This window comes from Bactrocera oleae, chromosome 2 (assembly GCF_042242935.1).
Source record: "Bactrocera oleae isolate idBacOlea1 chromosome 2, idBacOlea1, whole genome shotgun sequence".
Taxonomy (NCBI): domain Eukaryota; kingdom Metazoa; phylum Arthropoda; class Insecta; order Diptera; family Tephritidae; genus Bactrocera; species Bactrocera oleae.
The window spans coordinates 87,934,639-87,951,058 of record NC_091536.1 but is presented as its reverse complement, the minus strand read 5'-3'; the positions used below and the strand labels follow the sequence as shown (position 1 = coordinate 87,951,058).

The window sequence follows — 16,420 nt, the reverse complement described above, 5'->3', positions numbered from 1 at the left end:
ACTGATGGCATGTCCACTGTAAGCGGGTCAAACACGTGTCGTGTGCGCACTTTAGTCTTGTAAATAATGTATTTGCTTTTCGTATCCTTTGCATTCTTTTGACAATTTGCTGCATTGCGAAATTGGCGAAGAGCCATGACAATCGAAAAGGAAATGTGCAAAAAACAGAATGAAATAGAGTGAAATGCCGTCAAGACTCATGTTGATGGAGCTATATGTGCAGTGCGCAATGCAGAGGCTGTCTGTCTGACAGCCTTACCAGTGTATAAGTGCAGCAAGGAATGTGTGTGAGAATGTGCACTTTACACAATTTCAGGCATAAATATGTGCAAATATTGCAAAAGCGGAAGGACTATAGTGCTTGATATTGATTGCCATGGATAGCTGTCTAGGAAAATAATTTCTTTTGCATTTTTTGAGGGTATAAATGGAAGAATGAAGAACAAATTTTGGCATTATAATGTAGGCTGACAAGCAAATTGAATGAAATATATGTGACAAGGAGATGTCAATGAATATCATGGGCAAGTTTAATTCTAGATTACGTGTACGAAAGTTGGAAAAACCTCACGTGACAAGCAAAAACGTTAAAAGAAAAAAAACTAAAAATTAATCAAAAAAGTTTTTAAATATATTAAATTGGAGCAAGTTAGAATTAAGCAGAAAAATTTAATAAAAGTTTCAAATTTCAAACTTTGAGTTTGCATAGTAAAATCTGAAAATTTTATAAAATCTAGAAGTTTGAGAATTTCTGAGAATTTCAAATTAGCTTGAAAACTTTTTTTTATTTGTCATAAACTTGTGTATAGTAAAAGGATTCACATTCTCCATGGTGATACTTTTAAATTTTTTTATATACAAAAATGTATGCATATTAAAAATATTTAATCATATATACAAATCTTTTTTTTTCAATTTTTTTTTTAATATTTTAATTTTGGAAAACAATTTTTTTTTTTTCGTCTAAGTACTCAAATACATAAATGGCATTCATTCTTCTACTTTGCTTAAATTTTTGTGTTGCAATTTGTTTAAGAATATTTTTCGAGAGTATGATAGTTTATGTTTATAGGAGTGTTGAGCAAATATTTTCAGACCACGCGAAAATCCCGAATCTTGATTCTTGGGATTTTTGATTTCATATCCATCATTAATTGTAATAGTCATGAAATGAATAAAAATTTCGCTGTAAACGTACGCAAGTATAGTTTCAGAGAGAAATCTAGCTTTACAAAAAATTTCCAGGTGGCTTCAACACTTTGAAGGTCAACAAAACCCTATCAGTGTATACACATATATACACATATGTACCTTAGTACACCTAACGAACATGCAAGCATAAAAATACATTACACGTACATTTTCTACTTCATGTGGCTAAAAACATGTTTTAGCGGAACAAGACCACTTTACTACTGCTCATTCCCTCTAAATATATGTAGATGCATAAGTACATATGTATATATATATATATATATATATGTATGTATATAAAATCAACCAACCGCCTTCCGGCGCAATTGCAAGTGTAGAAAAATGGCGAACCGCCAAAAAGTGCCGGCAGTTGTGTTGGCAATGCTGTTAAAACAATAATGCAACACATACATACAAGCATACATATGCAAAAGTATAAGATGTGTGTGTGTGTGTGAGTGGGCGCTGCAATATGCATGCGCAAGCGTCGGTAGTTGAAAAATTGCTGCCGGCACTGGAGGTGAGAGCCATAGCGCGCCCTGCTCTCGCTCGCTGTACAGTCAGGCCGACGAAGACAACGCAAACAACGATGAAAGCTCTTTGTGAATTTTAAAATTATTAAAAGAGAATGCAAAAAAGCAATAATCCGCGCTGCAATGTAAGCTGCACATGCATGAAAATACACACACACTCGCACATACAGTTGCAAAGTGACAACCGCAAACACCGCGAAGCGCGAAATGGGGAGCCACAAAGCGGCAACGGCAAGCAATAATGGCGGCAATGTGCTATACGCTGCAGCAGCGCGCAGTTGGGCGGCAGCAACAACAACTTGTCAAGCCGCAGCAGAAGAATGGCGACCGCGCTGCAGATTGGAGCGACCACAAAGACAGGCGAAAGCCCACGGACAACCGAAAAGGCAAACGCAAACATGCGCAGCGAAAAAAAAGCAACAACAACAAAATAACGAATAAAACTAAATACGACGTGGTAAAGGCAAAAAGCGCAAAGTGAAGCAACTTGCAAATGCAGCAAAGCGTGACTTTGGGAGGCTGCAGTCGTCGAAAGGCGGAGGCGACATGCAACGTGAATGCCGCAATTGTTAGTCGCCAACACAAAAGGGCGTTGATTATGGAGGTTTTGGCAGCGCGCGCGATTTGCAATCTATTTTTTTTTTTACATTATTTTTTGTGTTTATGTTCTTTTTTTTTTTCATTATAATTTTTTAATTTTTTTTTTGCATTTTCGTTTTTTCCAAGTTTTTGATCAAATTCTGTTCTTATATTCGTGATTGTCATACATATGGGCCTCTATGTATATATAAAGGTATATATGTCTGTATAGAACAGCTATTAAGTGAACGCATGTGTTTGATTGTGTAAAAGAATGTGGTGCGGTTTATACTGCTTGCACTATATATAATTAATGATTAGCTGCGTAGGGAATATCTATGTTTACAAAACCCCTATGGCTTTTTTTCTTCACACAAACTATGAGCTAAAATGTTTACGCTACTTGCAAGAAGAGTTGTTAAATGTTTCTTTTAGGGAGAGATATAATTATAAACATATGTTCATACATAGCTGACTACTAAAATAGCAGCATAGTCCCCCCTTTATTAAATTAATACGACCAATATTTATACACAATTATTTGCATTATCATTTCAATTTTATGTTAATTAAACACGGTTCTCGGCTTTGCCAGGCCACACACGCCTTTTTATTTATAAAAAAAATTGGCTTGTTGCGAGAAGTAAGAACATTCCAGACATTGTGGAGTCATCACAATGGGCGATTACAAACCGTGCGGACATTTAATGGAAGTGCAAAGATTGCCCTCAAACCAAATTGCAATCAAAACCGGCACACGTGCATGCCGCTTGATAAGAGCAACGATGAAAAGGAGTAATAAAAATTACACTGTGTATATATAAATAATATTTATTGTATATATTTTATGTATAAAGCAACAGAGTGCAGCGATAATGTGCTTGAAGATCGTAAAGAAGTAGAAAAAAGTTATTTAGCTAGCGCTTAGTCGATTACTCTCGAGCGAATGAACTGGAAGAGCAGACTGCAATATTTTATAAAATAAAAAAAAATTATGTTAACTGTGTTTCATAACCTGTCAGTCACTCTAAATCGAGTTGCAATGCATTCTGAAGGGCCTCCCTCAACTTTTAAATAACTAAAATCGTAAGTTCATATCTTTATTTGCTTAAGACAGTGATTATCCAGACAAACTCTGTACAATTTTTGTTGAGAATTGTTGTAAATCTAGTCTATATGCTATTTTTATTATATTCATTGTTTACTTATTTTTTAATAACTTGGACAGTCTTACTTTTATGTTTTCATTTCTCCAACTGTCACAACTATCACAACTGTCAATTGTCGTTAGTCTTCAAATGATACCAAAGGCATTCATATATCCACAGCTTGTTTATATTTGGCATAATCTCTTTGTAAAATTTTGGCACAATTTCTATGCAGATTACATAAGTACATATGTACATATGTATGTACGTACATTTGTCATAAGCTATGCATTTTACTGAGTGCGAACAAGTTTTTGTTTATCTGTTTATTTTGGCAAATACAGCACAAATATTTTAGAAATTTTATGATTTTCTTAAAGCCTTCGAATCTTAGCATCATAAGAAGAATATTGAGAAAATTGCCATAATTTATGACATTTTTCAAAATTAATTCACTACAAAGGTCAAAAATGTTATATAAATGTGTGATCGTCTTCTGTACTTCTGTACGGTACTATAGTAGCTAGCCATAGACTAGTCAAAAAATGGATCAAGGAGTTTTAAAAAAACTTCTGCATAAATACAGAGGTTTAGCATTGCTTCAAGTAAACCGTTTGCACAACGAGTTTTTTCTGAACCATTGGACTTTATAGGTCACATAACAAGTTCGGCAAAAAGTATAAATATTAGACCGATTTAGCGCATTGGCAAAAAATTATATATGTTATATATATGTTTATTTGGTGTACATCTCATTTTAAGTAGTGTTGGAAGGCAATTAGCAATTTAGGATTTCTATGATTTTCAGGCGCTTTTACTAAGTTCTTAAAACTATACGGTACCTTAATGTAAAAAGCAGATCAAAAAAAAGTCTTAAGCTTAAATATTGAGCCCGAGCACATGATTATGAAAAGGCCGGTGATCGACTAAAGCTCGCACAAAACTTCAAACACCTGCTTTTTATTGTTCTAGGGCTGTTTTTTGGATTCCTGAGTTAAAACTAAACCTATTTTAAAAACTAAATATTTTATTAAAATGAAAAAAAAAATTTTATGAATACTTTTATATAAATCGGCAACCCTACAGCCCAAAGTGGTGCGCATCTCCGCTAAAAATGCGAAGAAATTAAAAGTAAATAAAAATTCTTCAAAGCACATGTTCACATAGCAATCCTCTTATGCTTGGCTTTCTGCCTAACTTTCGAACAAACCAAAGTTTTCTGTTCAAATTAGTTTTTTTGTTCACGTTTGCAATGTGCAAGTCAAACTGGAGTTCTGTACTAAGCGAGGCCTATATAAAATAAATACAAATATTTTTGTGTACGTCTGTATGTATGTACTTATATCATAAGTACATAAGAATTTATGCTTATATGTATGTATGTAAGTAATTTTAGTCGATTAATCTGGCAGAGGGTCAGACGATCGCTAACTTCACCGTTTAGTTGGTTGTTTGGCTGGTTGACTGCTTGTTTGGTTCGTTGGTTGATGTCTGGCACGTCGTGTTTGTTTGTGTGCTTATGTATGTGTGTGTGCTTGTTTTTGTTTCATATGCCTCTTGGCTACCTTTTTGCCTTGGCGAATTTCATTAAATACTCGTAGACAATTTAGTGAAACATGCGAGCAAAGTAAGAAAACGAAAAGAAGTAACAACAACAAAACAAACAACAACAATGACTAAATTTGTCCGAAGACATTTAGCAAAACAACAGCAACAAAAACAACGCTCTGACTACAATTGAAGGGACTGCGACTGCAACGAGTACGACGAGTGCTGCAAAGGCCGAAGCCGGCTGCGACGACAACAGCAAAAGCAACAAGGCGAATACAAGAATAAAATGGTGGACAAAATGGTGCTCCCCATGGCGCGTTAATGCGATTGTGACGTGAATTGCAGTCGCAATGCAAACAACAGCAACTAAAAACAGAAATAAAAAACAACAACAAAAATAAAAAGAAACACACAAAAATACATGCAAACAAACACAGCAGTATTTGCAAGTGAAGCCACTCGAAACGCAAACAAGCGCATTTTGGGGCCATTCGCTCATTGCTGGTTTCAGTGTGTTTGTATGTAAATATGTGTGTACATATGTTTGTTTGCACGTACTTAGCTTGTCCGCCGGCCGGACAAAAAGACTTTGCGGCAACAACACTGTCAGCCGCCAATGCACATTTTTCGCGAATCTACTTATTTGCCGAAGATACGGAACGGGAATAATTTATAAGTAGGCACATAAATAGATAGTGCGCCTGTATATATGTAAGCAGGCATGTGAATATGTAGCGAAGCAAACATTGCTTCTTCTTTCGTATGAGATTTTATATCAGCGCATAGGTTTCTTTGCATGAGGCTTTGCTGCACATATGCAAAATATATATTTCTGTATTTCTGTATTTGTAGGTTGAAATTTTAGTTAGCTATTAGATCCACTAACAACATGCAGCTTGGAGTACATACATATATACATATATTTGTAGATATGTACATATGTCTATACAAGTGTGCATAAAATTGCATGTCGCGTCTGTGGGCGTTGAGCATTTGCGAGCTGATGCTCGAATTCTCAAATTTATTTGTATGTCGCCACAGCTTGTCACGAATATGGAATTTGCTTTCTATTTCAAGAAATACTTGATTACGTTTCGTGTTTTTTTTTTTGTCAAAAATCAGTTAAGTTAATAAAATCCCGTTATTTTATTGTAGCAAATTCCAAATTGAGCTTTTGTTACTTAATAACTTGAAATTTAACGTGCTGTTCCACCTTGTCACACGGTTCTAGATTCGCTGCTTTCTGCCACATGCTTTCCACCTTTATCGCCAGTTTATCGTATATTTTACAACTGCAATTTCATAAATATGGTATATACATATGTATATATTTATGTAAGCTTTAAAAAAAATTAAGCGCTCCAAAACGCGCTATCTGCTCTACTAGGGCTTAATGCAGCTGAGTAAATTGTATGCTCGTCACACACACACATACATACAGTTACTGCAAATATCGTCGACTAATGACAACAATGGAGAGAATGTTGGAGCTGTAATGCAACTGTTGGCAAACACAAAAAGGCAACAACAACAACCGAAAGCGAGCAAAAGCACCAGAAACTGCTACTAATACCATTGCACTTTGCAACCGGCAGAAAATTATCCATTTTATTTTATGCACAAAGCGACGTAGCGTTAGCAACGAGCGCATAAGCGATGAAGGAGCGTGTGAGCATACTTTTAACAAATCAAAAATTAAATAAAACAAAAAGAATTACAAATGATATGAAAATAAAAATAAAGAATTTGCGGGAGGGGCGGGCTGAGAATCAACGTTTGGTATGCCAAATGAAAAGCGTCCACACAACAACGAGTAGCCGGCAAATTGCGACGATTTGCGTGTTAGCACATGCCGATTTTAGCGAGTAAAATAGCTAGCTTATGGGTTTAGTGTAGAAAATAAGAAAAATAATTTTGGAAAATATTCATAATTTTCGATTTATGAATCTTACGGAAGGTGGTAAGCAAGTAAGGGTAAAAAAGTTTAGCGAAAATTAATAATTTAATATTTTTTTTCAATCAAACATTTTAAACATAGTTTTGAACGTTTTAAAGAATGGAAGCCATCCAGTTCTATAGTTTATACAAATGTTTATTTATTTTTCTATAACCGAAAATCCTTGAAAAAATATTTAAATACATTTGACTCCTATCTTAAAACTTATTTTAGGTCCTTTCTTTTAATACGAATTTCTGATTTTAGAAACTTTTATTTTTATTTTATTTACAAAAATGGAATATACATTTGTATGTACATATATTACTCTTCATCTCCAAAAACAATGTGACAATGATATAATCAAAAGTTGACTGGCTTAGAAAAGCAATTCCGATTTTGATATTTATTCGGTAATAATTTCTTAGTCTATGTTGGTCAGTAAGTTTTCATGTCCAATGCATATTGCCTAAAAATTCTCCAATAATGAAGCTGTATTTCTTGATCGGCTCAAATTATTACAACCGTGTTTTCTTAATACGAGACACTAGTACCGGTTACCCGTAATAGCTACCTAACTTATGAATTTAACATAAATCACTATTTATTTACTTTTATTCACTGCCAAATATCCATATTTTTACAATACACTTCTAGCGAACGTTTGATACATCCCTCCAGGGAGAAGCAGTGACGTTACGAGGCCTGCCAGCAGAGCCTGTCTTCTGAGTTTTATATGTCACTAATAAACCGCCTATTGTAATAAAATTGGTTTTCGGCAGTACTGCTGGAACTCTTGGATGTTACCACTACCACGATCACCGGTTTATCAATAATGTAACTAAAACTTAAAATTAAGTTGGTAAGCTTTCATGGTTTCAAAAAATTTGTAGCGTTAAATTTTAATATCTAATTTTCTTAATACTTTTAAAGGCGAATTTGAGCTCATTTTTCCAAAACGAATCAATATCAAGCGCTAAATTTATATTTCAGCTACAAGCAAGGCAAAAAATAAGAAATAAAATTTTAATTAACACAGCTTCAAGTTTGTATTTGTGAAAATAATGGAAATTAAAATAGTTGACAAATTAATCACTAATATTTATATAAACTCATATGCCCTCGTTTTTCTCGTTTATTTTCTATTTTTATTTTTCTTCTTATTTTCTCATTTCGTTTTTCGCTCTCATTTTCATATAAAACACTCATTAATCAGTTGTAATTTGAAATTCATAATTTTAGCTGCACTTTTTTCGCATTTAGCACCACTGTAACAAACGCACACAACTTACTGCAGCTCCTTATATATACACATACACACTTGTGCACTCACACGCATGCAAGCAATCACATGAATTGCTACTAAAATTTACGTTTGACTGGATTTTAGTTGGCGTTTTTGGGGTTGCACTGAAGTGAACGAGACGAAACGAAATGGAACGAAACAAAGGCGATGGGGACGACAATGATGATGATGATGGCAACGACGACAACAATGAACGGCGCACTGACGGACAGCTAACAAAGCAAGCCAGCCAGACAGCCAGCGTGCTGGCTAGCAAGGTGAAGGTGAGTGAGGTAGTGCAGACGAGGAGGTGAGCAGGCTGTCGGACGGACGGCTGGTCGACTGGTAGGCCGGTTGTCAGGTTGCTGCAGTTGAATTACTGCTTTTCATACATATGTATATATGTTCGAACTTTAATATCTCATGTTTGCACTTTCAATTGCACGCACACAGGCACATAGCACATACTACACATATATATATACATATATATATATATATACGTATGAGTATATGAGTACATATTTCTGTATATATATTTATATGTATGAATACACTTGCACATGCACACTGAGAATAAGTAGCAGCAGCAGCAGTAAACGAAAACCAGAGGAGGAGGTTATGGGGCGCGAATAGCGCGCGATAAAGGCGCAACGCTTTGGCGCATTCTACGGCAGTAACGCGAATTGAAGAAGGCGAAGTGGAAATGGAGGTAGACGTTTGCTGTGTGGACTCGCAGCATGGCAAGTGCATATGTATGTATGTATGTTTGAGCTCCAAAGCTGCACACAGTCACAAATGCACTTTTCAAGATGTATTTTCTATATAATATGTATGAATGTGTGTATATGTGCGTAGAAGTACGTGTGTTTGCTTGATAATGGCGTCGCCGGAGTAATGTGGGGGCGAGAGCGCTGCGCAGGCGGAACGCAGACACTCAAACACACACAAACACAGTTTTCGCTTAGCTGCCGACGTATGCTTGCTAAACATGTTTGTGTGTGTATCTAAATGGCTTTTTATGTACTTGCACGCAATTTTATAAATATTGCAGACAAATTTTGGCGAAGATTAAAAATTTGTTTCGAGCAATTCACTACTACTAGCAAACATTTTTATAAATATATATTTTTAAATTATTTTTTAGTTTATATTTTGACCACAAACGTTTATAAGAGCGCTTTCTGTGCAGTTATGCGCCTAATTATATATTTTTTTCTGTTTCTACAAATCGAACATACTTTTTCCGACACTTTTCCTACTCGTTTTATTTTATTTTCATCTGTCCATTTTATTTTTAATCGCTAACTCATTTCATTGTTCAATATTTTTTGCATTCCGTTTCATTGGTACTTTCGCTTGTGCTTTGGCAAATATTTTTCAACACCGCACATACACACACGTAAGCAAACACACCGACACAGACGACGACACAAATACATGCACAGGCAGACACAAAGTTAAAATAATTTTTTCGCTTTTCGCTGCAGGCAGCCACAATGCAAATTTGCAAATAATTTAGAAAAAATCAACCTAGCCACAATTTTTAATTACCTTTTGAATTTATATTTGGAATTTTGTCACTTTTGAACTGCAATTGCTTCAAGCTTCCTTCCAACTTCTATGCTATTTTGGCTTGGAATTACTGTTGAGATATTTTTATTATATGTATACCGGTATGCACACACATATACGTATGTATTGTATATGTCGCGATTTTATTATTCACTTGCTGCGCGCGCTTATAAATTTAATAAAAAACAGTATAACGTATGCACACAACTGTCGGAGCGCGTACACTTTTCTTTTTGATTGAGATCACAAAATTATTCCTAGGCGTAACAAAATTGTATGCATATAAAAAACATAACGAAAATTATTTAAAAATTGTTTAAATATTTTGTAAACCGTTTTAACTTAATTATTGTTTCCAAACGCATTTATTTTTATTTATTTGATGTATGTATATATTTTTTGTTTTTAAAAAAAATTTCTTATTGTTGATTATGGAAACTGTCGCGAAATACCGTCTGCTCGCACTCAGCACAGCACAGTCACAGCGGAGCACAGCACAGCGTAGTCACAGTCGGAGACGGTCTGGTCTTGGTCTTATGGCGTTCGCATTGGCTGGCTACGCCGGCGACGGCAGATTGCCTGGTCGCCACAAAGTGCGCTCAGCGTGCCAACACAGTGAAAATGGGTGAGCGCCACACACACATACACACTTATTAGCACACATATATACTATCATACACTGTAAAAGAGCAGACAGCAACCGCTGCAGTTGCAAAATGGTAGCGCTAAAGCTAAGGCAGAAATGCGCACACTGCAACACGAGCGACAAGAGAGCGTCGACAATGCGGCAAGTTGCAAAAAGCGTAGTAAAAGCGCTGCAATAGTGAGCGCGCCTAAATGCATTCAACACATATTGTTGCAGCGCATGTACCCTACGCCATTGCTGCAATGAAGTGGAGCGTGCTCTTTTGCTCTCTGACATACGTATGCGAAGTGTGTGTGTGTGTGTGTGTGTGTTGCGCGCAACGATAAGCCGCAGATATTTTGCAAATGACAATGTTTTAAAGGCGCAACCCTACACACACACGCGCAAGTGGCGTGCTCTGGCTGGCTTTTATACATATTCATGCACAGCGTACATCGCCACGGCATCGCACGCATACACACACGCACACATACGCAGATATACCGGAATATGTACACAATACACAGCGACAATTGAGTACAGTGCGTTGGTCAGGGTAGCGCTGAATTTGCAAAGCAAAGCGGAATGCGAAAATACAAAATTTCGCAAATGAGACATGTTGTATGTGTGTGCGCAAATGAGCGAAACTCGTGAGCATTGCGTGCTCACTAGCACAATTTCCGCTTGCGCTAGAGCTTACAGCGCAGCAGCCGCGGCTAGCGACAGCCCCAGTAGTCTCTGGACAATTGGAGACGCCGGCGATGCGAAAGGGGTGCTGTATCTGTGTAGGCACGTGTGTGTATGTATGGCAAGTGAGCCAGCGCTCAAGTATAAAAAGATAACAAAGAATTGGCAAACCAAAAGCAACAACCAAGGCATATAAAAAGTTTGTCGCTCGCACGATCGTCGGTTCTCAATCAAGCGAATGTGTGAATCACCAAGCGAATACAAAACTTCTTAGCGATTTTAGCTTTGCGAATGTTGGGCGGCTCAGGACCGAAATTGCAAACATCGTGAGACGAACGAAAGCAGTAAAGAACCATATAAAGAAACATGCAGCGCAAAAAGATTTGCAAAGAAAAATTTGACATTTTCGACGAATGTCAGAGAAGCGCAACAGCGTAAGAAAGCGCAAGAAATTATAAGGAGCGTCGAAGTTTTGCCGATTTGTATTTGCCGATGTACACATACAATACAAGTGTTTGTATGTATCGAAATAAAATTTGTATATATATTTGTATCACAACTTAAAAGCCAGCGGAAAGTGAAGGTAGTTGCGAATTTATTGTAGCTATCACGAGTAGACACAGTCAAGCAAACATATATGTATATATGAGTGTGAATGTATGCTGTACAGATGATTTTTACCTTAGCTGAGGGAATTTTGCACACAGTTGGAGCGCATATATAATATTTTAAAGTATGTATTATGTATGTATATATGTTTTTAGTACGCTCATTGCCGATTTGCTTGCTGTGGGCGGCATTATGCTAATTAAAAAGTAATGTTCTAAAATGTCTGTTTGAAAATTTAGACTTTAAAGAAGAAAAGAAATTTAAATATTAACAATAACAGTAAAAAGTAAATTTTTTTAACTTAGGCAGCTTTTGCTTTCGGAACGTATATATTAACTAATTTAAAAATTTAAATTAAATTTGTTGAAAATGCACCGACTTACTTACTCTTTAATGGACTCTAAATTCCTTTTTCTACGTATTTTCTAAATCTAATTTACATCTTTTGAGGCAAGTTGTGGAATTAAAATTTCAAACGATTTGAGCATTTCCTTGACGATTGGTTAATTTCGGATTTTTATGATTTTCTTCGCCAATAATGACTAATTTTGATTAATTCTATTCTTTATTTTTGGGCAAAAAAATAAAAATCATAAATAATGATGTTTTATTTGCTTAAAATAAAACTCACTTTGTAATCAAAACGTTTATTGTTAGTCTTTTTGTAATTAAAAAAAGAATTTAGTTTAATTTAGTAAAGAATCATTACTTATAATTTTTATTTGTTTGCTTAAAAATAATTACGGGTGAAAAAAATCGTAAAATCTTTATTACTTGATTTACAAAATAAAATTTATAATGGTTACGATCTTCTCAACATAGTGATGTTTTAAAATTTTTTTTTTAATATATAGACACACCCTAATGTGAATTTGAACATTTTTTTATATTTATTTTAGTAAAACTTTTGCATATTTTTCTTCGTGCTAAATATATAAAATTTGAATTTCTACTGAAACAAGAATAAAAATTGCTCCATAAAGTATTTCCAAAAAATGCCAGCTTTTACAGAAAAAAAAAATTAGAAGCGAATAATGTCAAAACCACAGCATTAAATAAAAAAAAAAAAAACATTTTACCGTGTGAATACTAAATATAGTATCTATAACATATCAGTGAATGCAAATAGTCAAGATTGCAAAAGAATTTCACCCGAAATAGCGATAGTTATCAACCACCACCACTTGCTACGCACTCATGACCCGCGCAACTAACCACCAACACGTCCCTCGCCAGAAATAGCAACAGCCAAACTCGCACCCACCACCACCAAAATGGCTATGAATATAATAAGGCTTATGGAATACAACAAGTCTCAACGAATACAACAAAACCAACATGCCGCAACATCCTCATTGACTTAACTGACAAACTATTGAAGATTACACTAAAGCTTATTGCTGCCATGCAAAATAACGCTTTCAATAAGCTCATCAGCGGTAAAGCACTAGCGGTGGGTGGGCATACCTATATTTATATATCTTCCCATACACATACATACATATTTTTGTATTTATGTAGGTGAGCGCAAAGTGATGACCGATCAGTAAGTGGCTTTGAAGAAAAAATTTCGCCATAAACGGTTCGTGATCAAACGCAAAGGAAGTCATATTTTAACATTAATTATCTTGTTGCCGGCGAAGGGAATGGCTACTGGAAGCCACCAACAATCATTTCCATTTCCAATAATAACGTCAACACCTGATGCAAGCGTCTCTATGAGCGGTAAATGACAGCAGCTGTTTGCTTGTGGTGAGCATATACGTGCGAATGTATGTAAGTACATATGAATGGCAGTATATATACAATAGTTAAGCACTGCAAGCAAAACAAAAAGTAGGAATAATGCAAAATTACTAGTATATCAAGTGACTTGTCAAGTTTTGTTAGAAATTAATCATCGCCATTGCACAAAGTTGAAATTTAGCTGTTCGCGGTGGCGATGAGCGCACGCTTCGTGCGAATTCCAGCGATCGGCGGGCACAAAGGAAATATATGCACGTACATTTTAGATATTTTACTCATTGATGGGCATACTTAGGCACATGGTAGCTCTGCTAGTATGAAGGCAGTCAGCCAGTCCAACAATCCCAAAAGGACAGCAAGGCAAAAGCCATTAGATAATTAAAGCGCTTGCGCGGTGGCGGGGGAGATTTAAATATAAAAAAGTAATTTCTGTGTGAAATGCACCCGTTAATGCACAAAAATAATAGCTGATGTATTTTTATTTTATATTAAATAGTTGTACAAATATCTTTGCTTCGCTTCCTATTTTTATTGTTAGGAGACTTTTCAATTCATTACTCGGTAGCGTTGGCTTTGCTAATCGAAAACAAAGAATGAAATGGGCAAATAAAATGCAATAGTTTTCTCGAATGGTATATAAATTTACGCGAATTAATTAAGAGTTTGAAATATGGTCCTTGGCAAAGCCACGTTTCATCCATAATGTAAAATATGTTCGTGCTTCACATCAGTATTATATAAATTAACATAATTCTGTTGCTAAGGGTTGTACTTGATTAATTTTAAACGTTTGCACACATTCATACAATTTTAATAATTTTAGAACATTTATTTACAACGAACTTTGAGCACGGAGGCCATTGAATATTTAATGATAAAAGAAATATAAATATTTATTACTCATAACTATCAAGATTTTTAAATTTGTCTAGCGCAAGGAACTGAAAAATAATTCTGTTGTATGAGAGAGCATGCATTAATGCTTTGAATTCCATCCAAATCTTTCTATCACCCGGTTGAACAGAATATACAATACCAACTACCAGAATTTAAAACGACAACTCTGGATATTCGCATATCCGAATAAACCTGATAAACATATAATTACTAACCAGATGTCAAGCTCTGATTATGCAGTTTCACTTTGACAGTCAATTTCTATATTTGTTGAATTTTTGACCAAACATCTTATTTGAATTAAGCAGAATTCATTTAAAACGCACTTATATTCATTTTTATAAGCAAATAAAGAACTTTCGACCAATTAAAATGAATTTGGTACCTTAGACGACATATTCATGTAGAGAACGTGCTGAAAATTTCATAAGAACAATTCCATTCAAAATATTAACGAATAAAATATACTAAGACACGATAAGTTGGTTTGACAAAAAACGATAGACCTGCATAGCCGTCATTTCAAATAACCATTAGAATATATTTTTTAAATTATTATATATAATATATAAATTATACATCCGCACATTCAAAGGGGCTGAAACGTATATGGCTATCTATGTACATATATATCCTTTACAGAATATATAATATCAATCCCCGCTATTGTGGAACATCCCAACCACATCAAATACCCAATAAAAATTAAAATGTCTGCTTTAAGTTTTGATGTCCAAATTCTTTGATGGAGACATTTAGACAAAAAATATTACAAACTTGATTTAATATAATTTTATTTGACATAACTGATATATTTACTTTATTATAGATAATTACTGATTTAAAAAATTGGTAATAGTAATGTATTGTAATTTAATGGTAATAATGCAATATTTGTCACTAAAAAAATAAAATCTATTTCTGGGTTTATTTTCTTTATAGAATTATATACATAAAAGTTATGTACTTTATTTATCTAATTAAATCCTAAACTACTGAACCGATCTTAGTTAATATATCAATTTAGGTTGGCGAAACTATAATGGTGGGAGACTATAATATTCAATATATTACATACCATAGCCAGGGCAACGCGTGGCCGGATCTTGCAGTATATAATAATATAATATTTTTCCCCCTTATTTCTATTATTAAATTTTTTTTTCAAATCTCAAAAAGAGTATAATCTGCACCTTATTACATAAGTAATTTAGAAGTAGAAATCTAGACTAAACTTAGAGCATATTTAACGCCTGCGTCATTATCGTAAAAAGCGCCGTAAAATTTCACTAATAAGTTTCGCTGTTTACATTAATTTATGAGGCAACTTTAAACAAATCGTAGAAAATACTTTTAATAAGCTGAACGAATTACAGTAGTCGTTTAGTCGAAATGATTTGAAATATTATATTTGTTTTTCCATATTCCACTGCATAATCACCATTTCTAATTGGAACGTTAGTTGCATAATAATCGTGCGGATATACATATGGAGGCCATATACATATATATGGCATAACAAACTATAAAAATATAATAGTTATTTTTATGGCCAAAAATGTAAATGTTCCACTGTACTCATTGTTGTTAAAAAAAAAGCTTAATACTTTTTACTGTGTTATATTTTAAGTTAGAACTAAATGTAAGCCTTTACTGCAGTGCGCTTTCAATTTCTATGGTATAAGTTTAGTGTTAGCATTTATTTTTTGTAGAGTCTAAGTTTTATGTAATCTGGAATATTCAACGATTCTCAACGATTTTTCGCTTTTAAAATTGTGTTACTCTGAAGTTATGTGTATGTTTCGTTATTTATTCTGGTGATGATCTCTGAACTCTCAAAAATAGTTTGTGAACAAAACAAAATTTATGTAGCATTTTACCGAATTAAATTAAAAAAGTAATTTTTTGATTATCTGGAATCGATTTTGTAAACATTTAATTTTTTTATAATTTTATTGCTAATTTAATTTTCTTGTTAGAAAATACTATAAAAAATATGTGAATGTGGAAACCAGGACCTAATCCAAGTCTTAACCAACACTCTATTTTGCCGGT

General features: G+C 34.4%; 1 protein-coding gene across 20 annotated transcripts in view; it reads right to left on the bottom strand.

The window, feature by feature from the left end:
• Syp (synaptotagmin binding cytoplasmic RNA interacting protein) overlaps positions 1–16,420 on the bottom strand; it is a 123,124-nt gene that overhangs the window by 50,044 nt on the left and 56,660 nt on the right. The window contains exon 1 of one of the 20 annotated variants that reach the window (XM_036361170.2): positions 9,781–10,300. The exons of the other annotated variants lie outside the window; for them this stretch is intronic. The gene's annotated coding sequence lies outside the window, so the exon portion shown is untranslated. Of the gene's footprint in view, positions 1–9,780; positions 10,301–16,420 lie in introns of those variants that run through there. 20 annotated transcript variants of the gene reach the window in all.